Source organism: Xiphophorus hellerii, chromosome 14, assembly GCF_003331165.1.
Source record: "Xiphophorus hellerii strain 12219 chromosome 14, Xiphophorus_hellerii-4.1, whole genome shotgun sequence".
NCBI lineage: Eukaryota > Metazoa > Chordata > Actinopteri > Cyprinodontiformes > Poeciliidae > Xiphophorus > Xiphophorus hellerii.
Genome location: NC_045685.1, coordinates 19,688,335 through 19,706,565, shown reverse-complemented (window position 1 = coordinate 19,706,565; position 18,231 = coordinate 19,688,335). Strand labels below are relative to the sequence as shown.

Genomic DNA, 18,231 nt, shown 5'->3' with positions numbered 1-18,231 from the left:
AGACCCCCGGGCCATCTCCCCTCTGCCTAAGCAGAGGGGGGAGGCCCTGGGTCACTCCCCAGAGGAGAGAGACCCCCGGGCCATCTCCCCTCTGCCTAAGCAGAGGGGGGAGGCCCTGGGTCACTCCCCAGAGGAGAGAGACCCCCGGGCCATCTCCCCTCTGCCTAAGCAGAGGGGGGAGGCCCTGGGTCACTCCCCAGAGGAGAGAGACCCCCGGGCCATCTCCCCTCTGCCTAAGCAGAGGGGGGAGGCCCTGGGTCACTCCCCAGAGGAGAGAGACCCCCGGGCCATCTCCCCTCTGCCTAAGCAGAGGGGGGAGGCCCTGGGTCACTCCCCAGAGGAGAGAGACCCCCGGGCCATCTCCCCTCTGCCTAAGCAGAGGGGGGAGGCCCTGGGTCACTCCCCAGAGGAGAGAGACCCCCGGGCCATCTCCCCTCTGCCTAAGCAGAGGGGGGAGGCCCTGGGTCACTCCCCAGAGGAGAGAGACCCCCGGGCCATCTCCCCTCTGCCTAAGCAGAGGGGGGAGGCCCTGGGTCACTCCCCAGAGGAGAGAGACCCCCGGGCCATCTCCCCTCTGCCTAAGCAGAGGGGGGAGGCCCTGGGTCACTCCCCAGAGGAGAGAGACCCCCGGGCCATCTCCCCTCTGCCTAAGCAGAGGGGGGAGGCCCTGGGTCACTCCCCAGAGGAGAGAGACCCCCGGGCCATCTCCCCTCTGCCTAAGCAGAGGGGGGAGGCCCTGGGTCACTCCCCAGAGGAGAGAGACCCCCGGGCCATCTCCCCTCTGCCTAAGCAGAGGGGGGAGGCCCTGGGTCACTCCCCAGAGGAGAGAGACCCCCGGGCCTCCTTAAAACAAAATATCTCTCTCTCTCTCTCTCTCTCTCTCTCTCTCTCTCTCTCTCTCTCTCTCTCTCTCTCTCTCTCTCTCTCTACCACCCCCCCCCCACAGGTCTTGAACCCATGTTAACTGGGCAATATGCACATGCATCACTCGAACATCTAGAGATACTATGCTACTTGATATAACCTCTAAAAACCATGCAATGACCTGGACTTGAACCCAGGATGCATGTGTCCAAAGCACAGACACTATCCATTGTGCCAACCAAGCAACTGACAACTAATGCATTCAAACTTCTACAAATACCACTACATAGGTTTGGCTTAAAAAATTATGATACCAGGTCATAAGCTGGACTCGAACCCAGGATGCATGTGTCCAAAGCACAGACACTATCCATTGTGCCAACCAAGCAACTGACAACTAATGCATTCAAACTTCTACAAATACCACTACATAGGTTTGGCTTAAAAAATTATGATACCAGGTCATAAGCTGGACTCGAACCCAGGATGCATGTGTCCAAAGCACAGACACTATCCATTGTGCCAACCAAGCAACTGACAACTAATGCATTCAAACTTCTACAAATACCACTACATAGGTTTGGCTTAAAAAATTGATACCAGGTCATAAGCTGGACTCGAACCCAGGATGCATGTGTCCAAAGCACAGACACTATCCATTGTGCCAACCAAGCAACTGACAACTAATGCATTCAAACTTCTACAAATACCACTACATAGGTTTGGCTTAAAAAATTGATACCAGGTCATAAGCTGGACTCGAACCCAGGATGCATGTGTCTAAAGCACAGACACTATCCATTGTGCCAACCAAGCAACTGACAACTAATGCATTCAAACTTCTACAAATACCACTACGTAGGTTTGGCTTGGACTTGAATCCAGGGTCAATGTTTTTGAAAGCATAGACAGAAACCACAGTTCCAAACAAGCAACCAATTTCTTACGTGATTGAACTTGTACAAATACAACAAGGTAGGGTTTCATATAAAAATTTAACACCATGCCAGGGTCTCTTCTTGTGTGGAAGACCACAGGATTTTTATTCAATCTCCATGGGGATTTCCCATCACCCAATTCAATTATTGTCGAGAAAGGTACACTGTTATCCTTTGCTGTATTTTCTACAGTTAAATACCACAAAATGCCCAGTAAAACTACCATAAGACATCTTTACAAGTAGTTACTGTAATTTGCATTGCATCATGGTTATAGTACATAGTATTACAGTAACTTACTGTATGTTTTGAATTTGCAGTAATTTACTGTTTACACATTACAGTAGTGGTACTGTACTTATAATATACAGTAAGAATTCTATTTGATTTCCAACGGTCATCATACACTGTTAGCCTTTGCTGTATTTTTTACAGTTAAATACCACAAAATGCCCAGTAAAACTACCATAAGATAGGGTGACCATATTTTCAGTTGGGAAAACCAGGACACCTTGGAGCGGGGCGGGGGTGGTCTAAAAGCGGGGAAACTCTTTTGTAAATCGTCAGTAAACATACATTTGCACTTTGGCATGTTGTTGGCGTACTGACAGCCACGCTATCTGACGCGGCTCAGGGATTACGTCACACGCTGTAATTTGCATTGCATTATGGGTATAGTACATAGTATTACAGTAACTTACTGTATGTTTTGAATTTGCAGTAATTTACTGTTTACACATTACAGTAGTGGTTCTGTACTTATAATATAAGAATTATATTTGATTTCCAACGGTCATCATAGCTGCTTCATCGTGGTTCCCTGTTTCTGTATTTTTACTCCTTTAGTGGTTAACATATTTTTAAGGCAGAAAGAGAGCATGTACTTTTGTTTTTTTCACATCCTAGCTAACATTAATATGCAGTTTATCTAGCTACGTCATCAAGCGTGGCTTCGCTTCCAACCAGCTTTTTCTCTCCAAGTGCAAGTGCAGCTCTGTCTCCGTGCTGTGGGCTCACACTGCTTCAGCTCTTCAAGACAGGAAAAAAAACACTTCTTAGAAAACTGTTTGAAGCCAAAACCTAGTCTGGAAATGTACATTTTAGATGGAGTTAACGTAGCTTATAGCATCATGCTATAATGCTATAACTTAGCATTATAGCATGAGCTCGTTTGTTCTGGTTAGCCTGGTAAAATAACGTTACCTTTACGTTACTAACTCTGGTGTTTTATATGACTGGCATATTGCAACCTTATAAGTTACGTGTCTGTAAATGAGGTGAAAGATAGGAAAATATGGTGGTGTTATTTTTTGAGCTGGTTTGGAGTTAACGTTAGCTACGGTGCTAATTTTACCGTTGAAGGTTTTAGCTTGACTTTTGCCGCTTAATCTTCCTCAGGCGGCTTTGGGTTGAGATGAGCTCAGTGCTGAGTGTCTGTTAGCATTGTTGTTACATCCTTTGTCAAACAATATAACCTTAACTGATAATTGATCCTCCCCCCCTTTTCTTTTTTTTTTTTTACATCTAATGACTGTTCATTTGTTTAAACCATGATCTTGCAAACGTTAAAAGTGCAGATTAGCTACGTAGGTCAGTAAAGATGAATTTCTAACTTTGTTCTTTTTTTTCTTTTCTTCAGATGACCTTTTTTTTTCACTCCCAAGCTTTTTCCCTCCAAGTGGCTGTGCAGTTCTGTCCTGCTGACTGCTAACATAGCTTCATCTCTTCAAAAGACAAGACAACAGGTAAAAAGACAGCTCTTCAAACATATTTGAAGCCACAAAATAGTCTGGAAATGTAGAGGAGCAGCTAACCTAATCTATAACTTTGAGCTTGCTACAGCTGGTTAGCCTGCTAAAGTACCATTACATCTCCAACATAGTGTATAAGAGTCTGTAAATGAGGACAAAGGTGAAAAACATTAAAGTAGTTTCTGTTATTTTTTGAGTTTGTTCAGCCACAGTGGCAGGTGGACAAAAAAGTTAATTTCCAACCCTGGTTACATACAAGGACTGTTCACATGTTTAAACCATGCTCCTGCAAATTTAAAGTTAAGTCAGTACTAACAGGTGCAACTATGTACAGGTGTAAATTCTGCAGCATTTGTACTTCAGAATTTACAGAATTTTGTAGTCATGTGAAGAAACATCAACACACAGCTAATTATCGGTTTGCATGTGGAATAGAGCAATGTCCTGCATTTTCTGCATTCAGGTCCCACATGCACAGGAGTCACCGCCATTGCAGAAGTCAGACTGAACACTTGTGGAACTGTATTTGTGGAATGTAATGCTTTAAAAAATGCATTTAGCCCCACAAACTGTCATTCACATCCGCTGTTTCAGAGTGGTAGCAGGATGTAGGGGTAAAATCTAGTCTAGTCTCCGGGATGAGGTTCTCAAAAACCTGTTGTAATCTGGGTGAACTGGCCCTTTAAATATAAATTACTACCAGTAAGTTTTCCTTTTATGTTTTAAAGGTATCTTCCACCAAGATGTCTGTTGAAATGGAAATGACCTTACCCACTACACCAAGGGTAATCATGCTTGGTAAGAGGAATATTTTCTATCACTATAATTTTTTTGTAGCAATGTATGTAATTGTTATGGTAGTCTGTACTTTTACTCACTAGCGTTAGCCTGACAAGGGTTTGTCTATTTTAGGAAATAGCTTGATGTCTGCAACCCGGTGGATGGTCAGTATGGAGGAGAAGGTATTTTTCGAGCCTGAGCAACTACATGACTTTGCCAGCATCCTTGCTGTCTTTTCTGGGTCATATTATGTCTTCAATCTGGAGTATGAGGAGTCAGCATCCACCACGCTGGAGATGATACAACGGCAAGTACTCTACACCAAGCCATTTATAAATTAAATTTAATGACAGTTTGACTGATGATGAAGAACCATAGCTGATTGCTGTATTGTACGTCTTCATTTTAAAAAATACAATTAATATATTTTATTTCTGTTAAAAGATTCTTTGAGGATCAATCCAGATGTTGGTACCAAATGCACAGCCAAAGTCGGTACAAGCCGCAAGACGGGAAGTCTTGTCAAGAGGAAAGTAGTCAGTGTCAACTCCCAGATCACCACCTTCTTCCAACGACTCGCTGAATTTGAATGGAGGACTTCCAACTAGGTTAGTATTTTACCAAATGTTTATTATTTTGTTGTCTTTTCCTCCTATCTTGCATGCTCTGACTTTACTTTAGCCTTTTTAATATGATTTTAATGATTATTTATAAATGGCATGTGATTCCTACACAATAGCCCTTTAGAGTAGCCTGCATCTTTTCTGTGTCCGTGGTAAAAAGTGGATGTCGCTGCATCTCTTAATAAATCACAGAAATGTATAAGTGTGTAGTCGTTTAAGTGTGGTGTATTTTTATACTATGCAGTTTTCAGTTTATTAGGCACACCTTTGCAGTAATCCGTCAGCACCAACAAAACGACTAAAAAGATTGTTGTACTTCATCGTCCCCTTGGGGACATTTGTAGTACGCAATCTTTTGAATTACTGAAGACTGACTGACTGCTTTTGCCATAAACAATCCAAAAACCTGAAGTGAAGCCAGTCCTGCTCATTCTTTATGCAGCTTCTATTATCACTTCAGTCCAATTGATTTTTTTAAACAAATTATCAACTTAATGCTGCTTTATGACAAAGATTTTATGCATTTGAACATTGTCACTTCAGCTTAATTTGTCAACCTTCCTGTTGATTTGAAAATGTAGATAACTTCCTGACCATCTCATGACCTCCCACATTGTCTGTCTTATTCTTTACAGTTCAGCTTCCACAAGATGCATCCCACTGATTTTGTTTGACAAATGGAATAAAAGTTCTTCTGATGTAGGAAATGTGTTCTATGGTTTTGTTGTTTTACAGCACATGATATTGTATTGTGACATTGCGAATATGTAAATGGATTTTATTTCTACAAATCTGCTGAAAATAAATACCTGTTATTCACAGTAGTTGGACTAAAATTTCTTTTATGAAATTTTTCGGTTTATGGTAAAATATTCTTATATTAAAAAAAATGTAAACTTTAATTTACAGTAAACCTGACATTATGTTGTGAAACAAGTTTACAGTAGACCAGCTTTACTATAAAATACAATTACAGTATTATACTTTAAACTACATTTACAGTAATGCAGTTATAACTGTAAAGCACACTCACAGTAAAAATTAACTGTGAAATATCATAACAGTTAAGGGTACTGTAGAATGGTAATTACAGAATGGTAAAATTACAATAAAAGGTCTAACAGTGTATATATATTTTTTGCTTTACTTAGTTTCTATTCGTTTTTCTGCACTGCTGAAGATCTATACTTTTATTTTACAAGATATTAACTGTAAACATTATGATGTTGACCTGATCGGCTGTGAATGCACCGCCTGCACTGAGGTCCGCTGCTGCTCCGCTCACACTGTCTCAGAACAGCGACCGTCAAAAACCTTATATACTGTAGACGGGTTGCAACAACTGCAAATAAACTGAAACAACTGCGTGTTGCAACCCGTCTACAGTATATAAGGTTCCCTCCTGCAACCCGTCTAGAGACAAGACCGTGTCCGCCTCTTAGAGGCGGACCATGGAGGCGGATTCCCGGGTTCCCTCCGGGAATCCGCCTCTAAGAGGCGGACACGGTAGAGATACGGTCTTGTCCGTATCTCTACCGTGTCGACACGGTCTTGTCTCTAGACGGGTTGCAGGAGGGAACCCGGGAATCCGCCTCTAAGAGGCGGACACGGTTTGCCTTCTCTTTGAGAAGAGGCGGACCGTGAAGAGGCGGACCGGGTTCCTTCTCTTTCTCAGAAAGAGAAGGAACCCGGAAATTTAGTTCCCTGTTTTTGCCAGTCGACATCAGTGTTTAGCAGACGGTGCGTCCACATCCGATCATGTGAGCAGCATAAACCTGTTTTATTTAATTTTCGGTCATTTATTGAGACAATCTGCTACCAGTGTTGGGTAAGTTACTTTAAAAATGTAATCCGTTACAGTTACAAGTTACCTTGTTTAAAATGTAATTGTAGTGTAACTTTTTCGATTACTTTTAAAAAGTAATGTAACTAATTACTTTTGATTACTTTGAGGTTTTAATGAGTATTGACCCATGTTCAACATTTAATTTTTGAGAACTGAGTGGGAACCTTAAAAGAGCACTAAGCTGAGAGGGAATTGCTGACAGGCAATCACAGGAGGTCCACAAGAAGAGATGCCAGCACCAGGCATTAAAGATTTTCTCAGACTCCTCTCATCGGGCCATACTCTTTTCTGCTCCTCCCCCAGGCTCTACCATTTACGCAGTTTGCAGACTAACACAAGCAGGTTCAGAAACCACTTCTTTCCTACAGCGGTCACCTTATTGAACTCTTCCCAAAGACCAGTCTTTCCTTCCCCTCTATCCATACCTTACTGTACCATCCCAACATTTGTACAGTGTTCCTCTTCAATTCGCACCTGTATAGCCCTATCTACAGTGGCTCTGCACATACATGCATTTCCCTAGGGGTAATTTATTTATTCTGCTGCACATATCTATCAACCATCTTTCCTTACCCTAGCTGTGAATAACTGCATTTTATCTCTAAATACTGCATGCTGTACAATCTGCACACGTTGCACTTGATTAGATGCCAAACTGCATTTCATTACTTCATACATGTGCAATGACAATGAAGTGCTCTAGTTTAGTAATAAATAAGCAAAGTAAGACTTTTACATCACATTTTATTTTTCTTGATTTTTTCTTTGCACACCCTTGCTTGTAAAATTAAACACGGCATAATACAGTGCATCAAGAATTAAGATGGACGATGGGTAGTCAAGTTAGTCATTGAACATTTAACAGTCAATGGAATGTTGACAAAAATAGAAGTGTTTGCAACATATCATTCAAAATCAAAACGGGAAAAACAATAGTTTTCCAAAATCACACAATCACTGTGTTAGACAAGCAAAACAACTGTGGACACTGTGGATACTTCCCGAGTATCAGATGGACTAAACGTGCCTTTCAGAAGAACGCCTGGATGCTTCCTCTGAAAAGAGAGAGAGAAAAAAAGATAGAAGAAAAATATACTATAATTAATAATTATATGTTCAAAGTAGCATTAATTGGGGCCTGCCCATAGCAATGCATAAGGAGAGTAGTGACTGACTTGCGAAGCAAGTTATAAAATTCCACTTAGCTTAGCATTTATGCTAATTTTTAGCATCAGAACGCTGGGTCCAAACCGACGGGCACACTTTGGCAGGCCCCAGTTAAATTTCTTCAGGAATTTTCTAGTTTACTTTATGTTCATCATGAAAACCATAACACTGGCACATTGCATACAATGTCTCATGGGAAAGAATAGATTCCAACGTTTGTCAGGCATCAACACCAAACAGTCAAATATTCGTAAAACAATACGCTTCGTCTATCAGTGAGTTGCACTTACCTCTAAATGTTTCCTCAGGTTTGACATAGATTGCTTCGACGTGGACAAGTTCTTGATAGCCGGCAAACACTTCTTGCACTGCACGGTTAAATTTGAGCCATTTTCACATATGTAAATGAAATGCTCCTTATATTTCCAGTGCTGGAAGGCTGTCATTTTTGATGCGCTGCTTGAGCTGAAATGGAACCGTCCGCTCGCTTGCTGTTCCTCCAGGAGGCTCCGCCAGCACAGGACGGAACATCAGAGTGGCATTGCGGCTGGCAAATATGATAGAGACAAGGAGCCGTAGCGGGAAACGGCGATATAGGGCGCAAAGCAATAAAAATATCATTACATATTTCGCAAAGGTTTTTGTTCATATTTTTTTTTAAATGTAACTAAATTTGTAATTCTTAATATTTTCGGAAGTAACTGTAACTGAATTACATATTTTCTCATTGTAACTGTAACGAATTACAGTTACTCATTTTTTGTAATTAAATTACGTAACGTCGTTACATGTAATCCGTTACTACCCAACACTGTCTGCTACATAACAGGACAGAAACTTTAAGGACCAGGAGTTAGAATAACAACCTAGTAAATAAACACAGGAACGTCGTCAGATAAGTTAAATGCGTTCAGATCATCATCGTCATTGTAGCGGCGACTGTTTGTCAAACCAAACATCCGATAATAGTTAAATCCATTGGACGAAGGAGCCGGAGCTCCACGGACGGAGGACCCAGCAGCGGCGGCCTGGCTCTCCGGGTGAGGCAGGAGGGAAGGAGCTTCAGGGCACCGCAGTGAAGTTAGTTTCAAGTTGGATATTCGATATTCGAGCTCCGCGGAGTAAGCGGCGTTTAGCTCAAGGTTGATCCGATTTATGAACGCTACTGTCGGCCAGCGGTTCTCCACCGCTCCCGGCCCGAGCTCCGCGGAGTAACCGACGTTTAGCTGAAAGTTGATCCGATTTCGGAACGCTACTCTCGGCCAGCGGTTCTCCACCGCTCCCGGCCGCAGCGCCCGAAGGTTCACTTAGGGACTATCAACAAATTACTGAACCTAACATTCCTGTCAAAGAAATATAATGTTTTCTTCAATAGCTTCCAGGTCATGTGACCTATTGACTCAAAATCACTTTGGAATAATTATACTAGTCTCTTTAGATGAGGCACAGTCATTTGTTTTCCATTTTAAATCATTTTCAATTTTTAATTAATGTATTTCATCAAAATTGAGTGTTTTTCTTCAATAGCTTCCAGGTCATGTGACCTATTGACTCAAAATCACTTTGAAATAATTCTAATAGTCCCTTTAATTGAGGCACAGACATTTGTTTTCCATTTTACATCATTTTCCATTTTTTAGGAATTTTTTTCTTCAAAATTGAGGGTTTTTCTTCAATAGCTTCCAGGTCATTTGACCTATTGACTCAAAATCACTTTGAACTTGTTCTACCAGTCTGTTTAGATGAGGCACAGTCATTTGTTTTCCATTTTTAGCCATTTTCCATTTTTTAGGAATTTTTTTCTTCAAAATTGAGTGTTTTTCTTCAATAGCTTCCAGGTCATGTGACCTATTGAGTCAAAATCACTTTGAAATTGTTCTACCAGTCTGTATAGATGAGGCACAGTCATTTGTTTTCCATTTTAAATCATTTTCAATTTTTAATTAATTTATTTCATCAAAATTGAGTGTTTTTCTTCAATGGCTTCCAGGTCATGTGACCTATTGACTCAAAATCACTTTGGAATAATTCTAATAGTCTCTTTAGATGAGGCACAGTCATTTGTTTTCCATTTTAAATCATTTTCAATTTTTAATTAATTTATTTCATCAAAATTGAGTGTTTTTCTTCAATAGCTTCCAGGTCATGTGACCTATTGACTCAAAATCACTTTGAACTTGTTCTACCAGTCTGTATAGATGAGGCACAGTCATTTGTTTTCCATTTTTAGCCATTTTCCATTTTTTAGGAATTTTTTTCTTCAAAATTGAGTGTTTTTCTTCAATAGCTTCCAGGTCATGTGACCTATTGAGTCAAAATCACTTTGAAATTGTTCTACCAGTCTGTATAGATGAGGCACAGTCATTTGTTTTCCATTTTAAATCATTTTCAATTTTTAATTAATTTATTTCATCAAAATTGAGTGTTTTTCTTCAATAGCTTCCAGGTCATGTGACCTATTGACTCAAAATCACTTTGAAATAATTCTAATAGTCCCTTTAATTGAGGCACAGACATTTGTTTTCCATTTTAAATCATTTTCCATTTTTTAGGAATTTTTTTCTTCAAAATTGAGGGTTTTTATTCAATAGCTTCCAGGTCATTTGACCTATTGACTCAAAATCACTTTGAAATAATTGTAATAGTCTCTTTAGATGAGGCACAGTCATTTGTTTTCCATTTTACATCATTTTCCATTTTTTAGGAATTTTTTTCTTCAAAATTGAGGGTTTTTCTTCAATAGTTTCCAGGTCATGTGACCTATTGAGTCAAAATCACTTTGAACTTGTTCTACCAGTCTGTATAGATGAGGCACAGTCATTTGTTTTCCAAAAGAGAAAAGTTGTCTATCATCAAATACAGTCTCTCTGGTTAGTTAAAATGGGCTTTCGGAATTGTGGAAAGAGTGTGTATTCACTTGGAGGAATACAGACTCCCCCAACAGTAGCCCATAACTGGGGTCAGTGCAACATGCCACACAGTATTTGTAATTACAGTTCTTTCATCATCTTCTAAATGTTGAAACATTTAGATGTTTCACTACAGGTATCTGTACTAACAAACATACCTGTTTTAGTATATGTGGGTACACTATATATGTCCACATGAATGTTTTAAGTCTGATGCATTATAATGCCATAAAAAAAGTCTTTAAAAACTTTTTTTTTCTTTAGATGGCAAAAGCACTGATGGAAGCCTTCCCTCTGATGCCAGATGTAGATTTTGACACAACAAAAAAGGCAATGAAAAGTGAAAGAAGAACTCTCGCTCTTCAAATGCTTGATGCATCAGGTATACCATGTGCATTTCGACTTACAATACATAAACATACACACATATATATTGCAGAATCTCCCCAGCTCTTACATTACTGAACCAGTCTTGACTGGTGAATTTAAGGTTTTTTATTTTATTTGATTAAGATCAACCACCATCATCAAAGTCACCACAATAACCTCAATAAATGTGAAAACTAAAACATATACAAACATTGTAATACAAAACATGAACTTAACCAATAAAGATAACAAAACTAAACAGACCTCGCTGCTTTCGCTGGGGAACACTAAGTTTTGATTTCTTTGTGACAAGCACATCTTGACAGTTCAATTAATTCACTGTTTCAATGACTCTTTCAACTTATATAGAGTCTGCCCTCATTAGCTCCTGCAGCCCGTGAGGTCAATTGTTAGGATGGCCCTTAGCGGGAGGCTGAAATAGGAGTCTGGAGGCAGGGGTAGTGCAACCAACCAGGTGTTTTAATCTCCAACATTTAACAAAGATGACATTCCTGCTTACATGGTCAGGAGGTGTCGCAGCACCCGCACCTATTACTCCTATCATGTGGCCAACATGCAGGCTTTGTAATCCTGGGCGGCACCAATTAACACACTTCCCAAAAGACAGGGTAGAACAAACCACATATACACCAAACAACTTAACAAAACAACCAATCTTCAACACATAAATAACACACATTCTTCATGGTTACATACTCATTTACTATCTAAAACTACCCTCCTATAAATATTAATTTATTCATCACTTCTAAAATGCCTCAGGCTTTGTTCCCCCTCTTCCATCTGCACTTGGTCTCTTCCAGAATCTTTATCAGGTGTTCAGGCCCCCGGGGACTCTTTTCGCCTGAACACCCTACAGAGGAACAGACAGAGGTAAGCCATAATCTACAAACATTTGTAATACATTTCATAATTACCATATTTACTTCATTTATATTATTCCCCCCCCAGGACACCCTCAATACCCACTGAGATGCCCTGCATAAAACACCCAATAAAATACTTCAATCTATTTGTACCCGTCTCATTATCATTTACACATAATTAAAGTGTTATCCTGACCAGTAATGAAGACCTTCATTACATCAATAAAAAAAAAAAAAAATTACAAAATGCAAATTCCATTTCACAAAATATAAACCACCAACAGTGCCAATCCAAACAGACAAAGATATCTAAACGATATGCAACATTGATAATTTAGAAAATTTACTTTAGTTTACAAATGTATTTTATATAATCTCCAAGTATTAATAATTTTAAATTAATTTTCTGAAATAATTAGCTATTTTGTTATATATATATATATATATATCGATCTATCAATCTATCTTGTTTGAATATGCTGTATATTCTTCTTGATTACAGTATTTGATGACCACTGTTGGTGTGCGATGTGCGCTGCATACAAAGCCCCGGGGTCTGGCCCTGGAATGACAGACTGGGTGAGAAATCAAGAGTTGTCAATGTAAAATTCAGAATTAGACACAGGAAATGACTCTTGGGAGCCATGAAATGTTTTATATAATAAATAACAAGCAATTAAACACCAAACTGTGTGACAGGAGATGAGTAAGTTCAATACTGCTAAACATGTATATTTTCTTGTATTTGTGAACAGATCCAGTGTGACAACTGTGACCGATGGTACCATGCCCTGTGCATAAATATGAAGAGCACAGAATTTCAAAAGAAATAAACAGGCAGTTGGAAATGTGTATTGTGTAGTTAATCTGAAAACTAGAAACTGTGTTCATTATTGTTCGAAATACGTTTTGAAAATATCTGTGGAAAATGAAAATGTAATATGTTTGTGTGGCATTGATGCTATGTGTGATGTATAAAGTGTACTGGAATCATTTCAAATTGATAAGTAATTTTATGACGTTATCTGAAAGCTATTGAGCAACAATCTTAAACTTTAAGGAAAAGATTCCTAAAAATTATAAAATAAAAACATAAAACATAAATAAATGTCTGTGCCTCATCTATAGGGACTAGTATAATTATTCCAAAGTGATTTTGAGTCAATAGGTCACATGACCTGGAAGCTATTGAAGAAAAACTCTCAATTTTGATGAAATAAATTAATTAAAAATTGAAAATGATTTAAAATGGAAAACAAATGACTGTGCCTCATCTAAAGAGACTAGTATAATTATTTCAAAGTGATTTTGAGTCAATAGGTCACATGACCTGGAAGCTATTGAAGAAAAACTCTCAATTTTGATGAAATAAATTCTTTAAAAATTGAAAATGATTTAAAATGGAAAACAAATGACTGTGCCTCATCTAAAGAGACTAGTATAATTATTTCAAAGTGATTTTGAGTCAATAGGTCAAATGACCTGGAAGCTATTGAAGAAAACATTATATTATTTAATATTAAAATTATTGAAAATATTGTATATGACTTTAAAATTTTATAGATGCTATTTTGGCTCATGTAAAAGCATGAATTAGCACTGACAATTAGTTAGTTGGTTACAATTCAAGGCATTTATTAACATTTCTTTGACAGGAATGTTTGGTTCGGTAATTTGTTGATAGTCCCTAAGTGAATTTTCGGGCGCTGCGGCCGGGAGCGGTGGAGAACCGCTGGCCGACAGTAGCGTTCATAAATCGGATCAACCTTGAGCTAAACGCCGCTTACTCCGCGGAGCTCGAATATCGAATATCCAACTTGAAACTAACTTCACTGCGGTCGGTTAAACTTTTATTCCCGTCGTAGAGACTTTAGTTCGTGATGATAAATGAGACTTGTGACAGAAATATTTTTTCATAATTATCAGGCAAGTGAGTATTTTTGACCATAACATTATTTTAGGCATATTTTCTAACTCCAAGCTGAATCTTAATAGCAGGTGATGTGTGGCTGTGGCCTGAAGAGGAGAATCATTTTGAACATATAGATATTCCTCAAATCATGACTCTAAACATTCAATCTTGAACATTCATGTTTGAGATTAAATAATATTTAAGATTAAATGAAAGTCTGTAGTTTCTGATTAATAACTTAATGATCAAAACTAAAACTTGCCCAATTATTGTGCACACAGTGTATTTCTGTCACTGAAGTCTGATAATCAGAATAATTTGGAGGATCAGATGCTGTATTAACTAAACCACATCAGAATGTGGACGATCTGTTTCTAACTGCATCTCAGTGACGCTTCACCCAAAGTGTCACTCAGATTCTTCCATTTACATTCATGTTTGTAACAGCTTTTATTTTGGAAGGATAAATATTCTCAATCCTCAAATATAACATGTCACTGATAAAGATAACTGTAATATATAAATGTCTGGTTTAGTTTTGTAGCTGTCTAACATGAATCTTTTTATTGTTTTTTAATCTGCAGCACTTTTTGTAAAATACAACTAACAATCAAGAGGAGGACAGAAAAAATGAATGAAGGTTTAAGGTGAGAAGAATTTAATTAGGATGTTTATTTTACTCATAAAATCAGTTTAAGTTTAATGTAGTGACTTTGTTCCTGATGATCTGCTGCCTTGAGGTCTAGTAAAATTTGAGATTGATGAAGGTTCTGGTGTCATTTCAGAGTCTAACCTGTTTTTCCGCTTTGGTTCACGTTTTATCGAGCTCTTGGATCCTGGCTGCAGTTAACAAACAGAAATCAAAAGGTCTGACGGCTCCTGGAAAAACTGCAGGTGGGAAATTAAAAACATCTGACAACAACATTTCACTGTCATCTTCCAACTCAGAGTAGAAAGTTTTTTTATTCGAGTCACTATAAGAACAAATGTTCTGGGTTTGTTCCTGCTTTACTGAGCTGCTGAGAGAAACTTCTCTGGTTTTTATTTGTTGCTGCATTTTCTGTGAGGTTGTTTTCATAATATCCAAACAAAACAGTCAATTTTGAAATTTAATTTCCCTGTAATCTATTCTACTTTAATGAAATAAATAATATCCTGCAAAGTGCAATAATTTGAGCTGCAATGTTGCTTATTCTTTAAATGTCTCACTATTGGCATCGATAAACATTCCTTTCCTCACAGTTTCAGTAACACTGGACTCTACTTGATGAATCTAAATGTCAAACTGTAGATGTTTCTTTTATTGTGAATGATGTTGTATCTCCTCTTCCTCTCTCCAGATGAAGATGATCTCCAGGATCCTGCTGCTCCTCATCCTCAGCTCATGTCTCTGTGGTCAGTCTCCATCTTGTCTTTGTGACAGAAAGCTCTCTAGATGGAGCTGAAAGACTCCCATGTTCCAGTTCTCAGTGTGTCTGCTCCTCTCTTTCCCTCTCTGTCTCCTCAGCAGCAACATTTGTAGTGAATGTGACACAGAGCAGCTATCAGGCAGAGGAGAACCACAGCATCACTCTGGAGTGGACCTTCACCACCAGACCCAACTCCTCTCTGTCCTCCATGTTTATCCTCTGTGAATTTCTAGCTCCCCCTAGTGGAGTGGTTCTCTATCAGGTCCATGAAGGCGATGAGATTCCAGATTCTCAGGATGAACAGTTTTCAGGACGAGTCCAGAGTGACAAAGACGTCCTCAGAGAAGGACGAATCAGACTCCATGTGTCCAGACTGAGGACTGAAGACTCTGGTCTGTATCTGTGTGACGTGAAAACTGAAGATGGTTTCAACTCTGGAAGATGTCGACTCAGCGTTACTGGTGAGAAGAAATATTTTACTCAGATAAAATCCTGAGACCTGAGTTGTTGAATTTCTTCATCTTCTACATGAATCCTCCTGGATCTCAGTTTTCATCAAATATTAATAAATATTTCTGATTTCTCTCCCAGCAGCTGCTGATCAGATCCAAACTCAGAGAAAAACTTTGACTCCAGAACCAAAGATAGGAGGATGGAGTATCCTCTTCATCACTCTGGGACTGATAGCAGCTCTACTGGTTCTATTAATAATAATAATAATAATAATAATAATAATGTTGATTATTTGTTTTAGGATGAAAAGAAAGAATCATTTTGAATCAAGTGTAGATGAACTATATAACCAACACATATAACGGGTTTGTTCGCTATAGTTTAGTTTAAAACTAATTTTGCCTCAACAGAAAAATATCAGATTTGTTTCCATCTATTCTGATTAACATGTTAGATCATCATGAATGAATGTTTTGTTATACTAACAACATTGAGTCATTTATTGTTGTTGATTTAGAAATTTTAAATAATTTTTAAAGGTTTCTGGACTCAGTCAGAAGTATTGATCAATTATTGTGTCTGATAACTGATCAATGATTCAGTTATCAGACTGAATCATTGATCAGACATTGGTTTATTGACCATCAGTCATTTTGTGGTTGTTCACACCATCACTGTGACCAAAGTGATGAATTTGTTACATTTACATTCATGTTTTTTAAATAATGTTTTATTGTTGAGTTATGAAGATTTAAAATCTGTTATTTTCACAGAAATATTTTTAACAAACACTTTTATAAATATGTTGTGAAACAAAACATCTAAAGATTTTGACGATTTTGTTATAAAAATATATTTTTTCCTATTTTTAGGTTAAATCAAAGGATTAACTTTAAAGTGATGATTTTTATACATTACATTTATTTTAGAAATCAACACAACATTATGACATAAAAGTGTTTATACTTTTCTTTAACATAAATCTTTACTCAGTGTTAGTTTATTGTTTCTTTATTGAAATGTTATAAATATGAATGTTGCCATTTCATTACAACATTGTTACATTTTCAATGGGTTCAAAGTTTTTTCTTTTAACTTAATGTTTCAACTCAAAGTGTCTCATAATATCATATTTTGATCAAATGTATTTTTGTGAATCTGTGAATGTTTCTGGTTTTATATCATGTAATATGTGTGATTGTGTTGCTGTGAACTGCTGAACCGAGTTTATCTTTTGGGAAAATTAAGTATTGTGAAGTGCAGAAGCTGAAGTTTAATAAATATAATTAATGTGATTTAAAGAAGATTAATTTAGTGCAATAAAATAAGAGCCTGTCTGTGTCATTGTTCTGCTGCAGGAAGATAAAATGTACGACATTCACTGTGTTGTGATAGAAGCACTATGGTCTTTATGTGAGCGACTTTCTGAAGATGAAAAATAATTTATTAAAGTTATTTAAGCTCATTTTAACAGTGGAATATGAAAACATTTTAGAAAATTAGTTATTTTATCTGAAAACAAAATGTATTAATAGTAGAAAATCTGATAAAGACTGAGTTGTCTCATTATTCCAGTTTAAACTAATTTAACATTCTTTCATCACATGGTGATAAAGGTGTTTTTTATTTTATTTGAAATAAGTTTCATGACGCTGCCTTACCTTACTGTATTAGGTAATGTAATGTGACCTTGGGTACAGTTTCTGTTAATAGCGGAGAACCTTAAATCTTCTTTTTACCAGATCTCACAGATAAGTTTGTAAAAATTACCAGAGGAACTTTTGCAAATGAAATACAGTTTATTGAATTCACAAGTTCCTATGGACAAAGATAGTCAGTTTATTTTATTGTATGAAAATTGCCAAATTAAAAGTAAGAGTCTATGCTGGCCCTATGCTGGAAACCTTGTAGCTGAGAGACATAATTAAAACCCAATTAAATAAAGTTAGACTGTTTGGTGAGGAATTATACGGAAAACACAAATACAACTATTTTTATTCATTACTGTATTTAAAGATAATTAAATTCTTGTTTCCAAATCTTTTTAAAAGATTCAAAGTCCTGTACTGTCATGTTTTAATGTTTTGATGCTCATTGTCATTATCATCTGCTCTTCCTACAATGTTTATTCATGAATATTTATGAATTTACTGTAAAATTATTTGACTTCATGTGAAGTTTTCCTGATAACTTTTCTAAACTAAACGAGGTGAGTCAGGACGTTTCCCAGATGTTTGAATGTTTCTTCACGTTTCTGTACGATAATGTTCTTGTTAAATGATTGAATAAAGAAATGATCACAGAGAACCAGTCCTCCATCAGA

At 37.7% G+C, this 18,231-nt stretch overlaps 3 long non-coding RNA genes across 8 annotated transcripts; 2 read left to right on the top strand and 1 right to left on the bottom strand.

Annotated features, from left to right (window-relative positions):
• The first annotated feature begins 1,770 nt into the window (after positions 1-1,770).
• Positions 1,771-17,305, top strand: LOC116733411 (uncharacterized). Of its 3 annotated transcripts, none has more exons than XR_004342016.1 (5): positions 1,771-1,784; positions 4,441-4,450; positions 15,387-15,441; positions 15,554-15,916; positions 16,050-17,305. It is a non-coding gene; the product is annotated as an uncharacterized LOC116733411 (long non-coding RNA). The 3 variants fall into 3 exon arrangements; XR_004342017.1 differs by having other exon boundaries at positions 16,047-17,305; XR_004342018.1 differs by lacking the exons at positions 1,771-1,784; positions 4,441-4,450 and adding exons at positions 14,615-14,693; positions 14,832-14,940.
• LOC116733413 (uncharacterized) lies at positions 6,487-13,129 on the top strand. 4 transcript variants are annotated; one of them, XR_004342022.1, is made up of 4 exons: positions 6,487-6,784; positions 11,143-11,260; positions 12,031-12,713; positions 12,890-13,129. It is a non-coding gene; the product is annotated as an uncharacterized LOC116733413 (long non-coding RNA). The 4 variants fall into 4 exon arrangements; XR_004342023.1 differs by lacking the exon at positions 6,487-6,784 and having other exon boundaries at positions 10,797-11,260; positions 12,072-12,713; XR_004342021.1 differs by lacking the exon at positions 6,487-6,784 and having other exon boundaries at positions 10,797-11,260.
• Positions 7,527-8,778, bottom strand: LOC116733412 (uncharacterized). The gene is made up of 2 exons (XR_004342019.1): positions 8,260-8,778; positions 7,527-7,857 (listed from the first exon to the last, which is right to left on the bottom strand). It is a non-coding gene; the product is annotated as an uncharacterized LOC116733412 (long non-coding RNA).
• Positions 17,306-18,231: the final 926 nt, after the last annotated feature.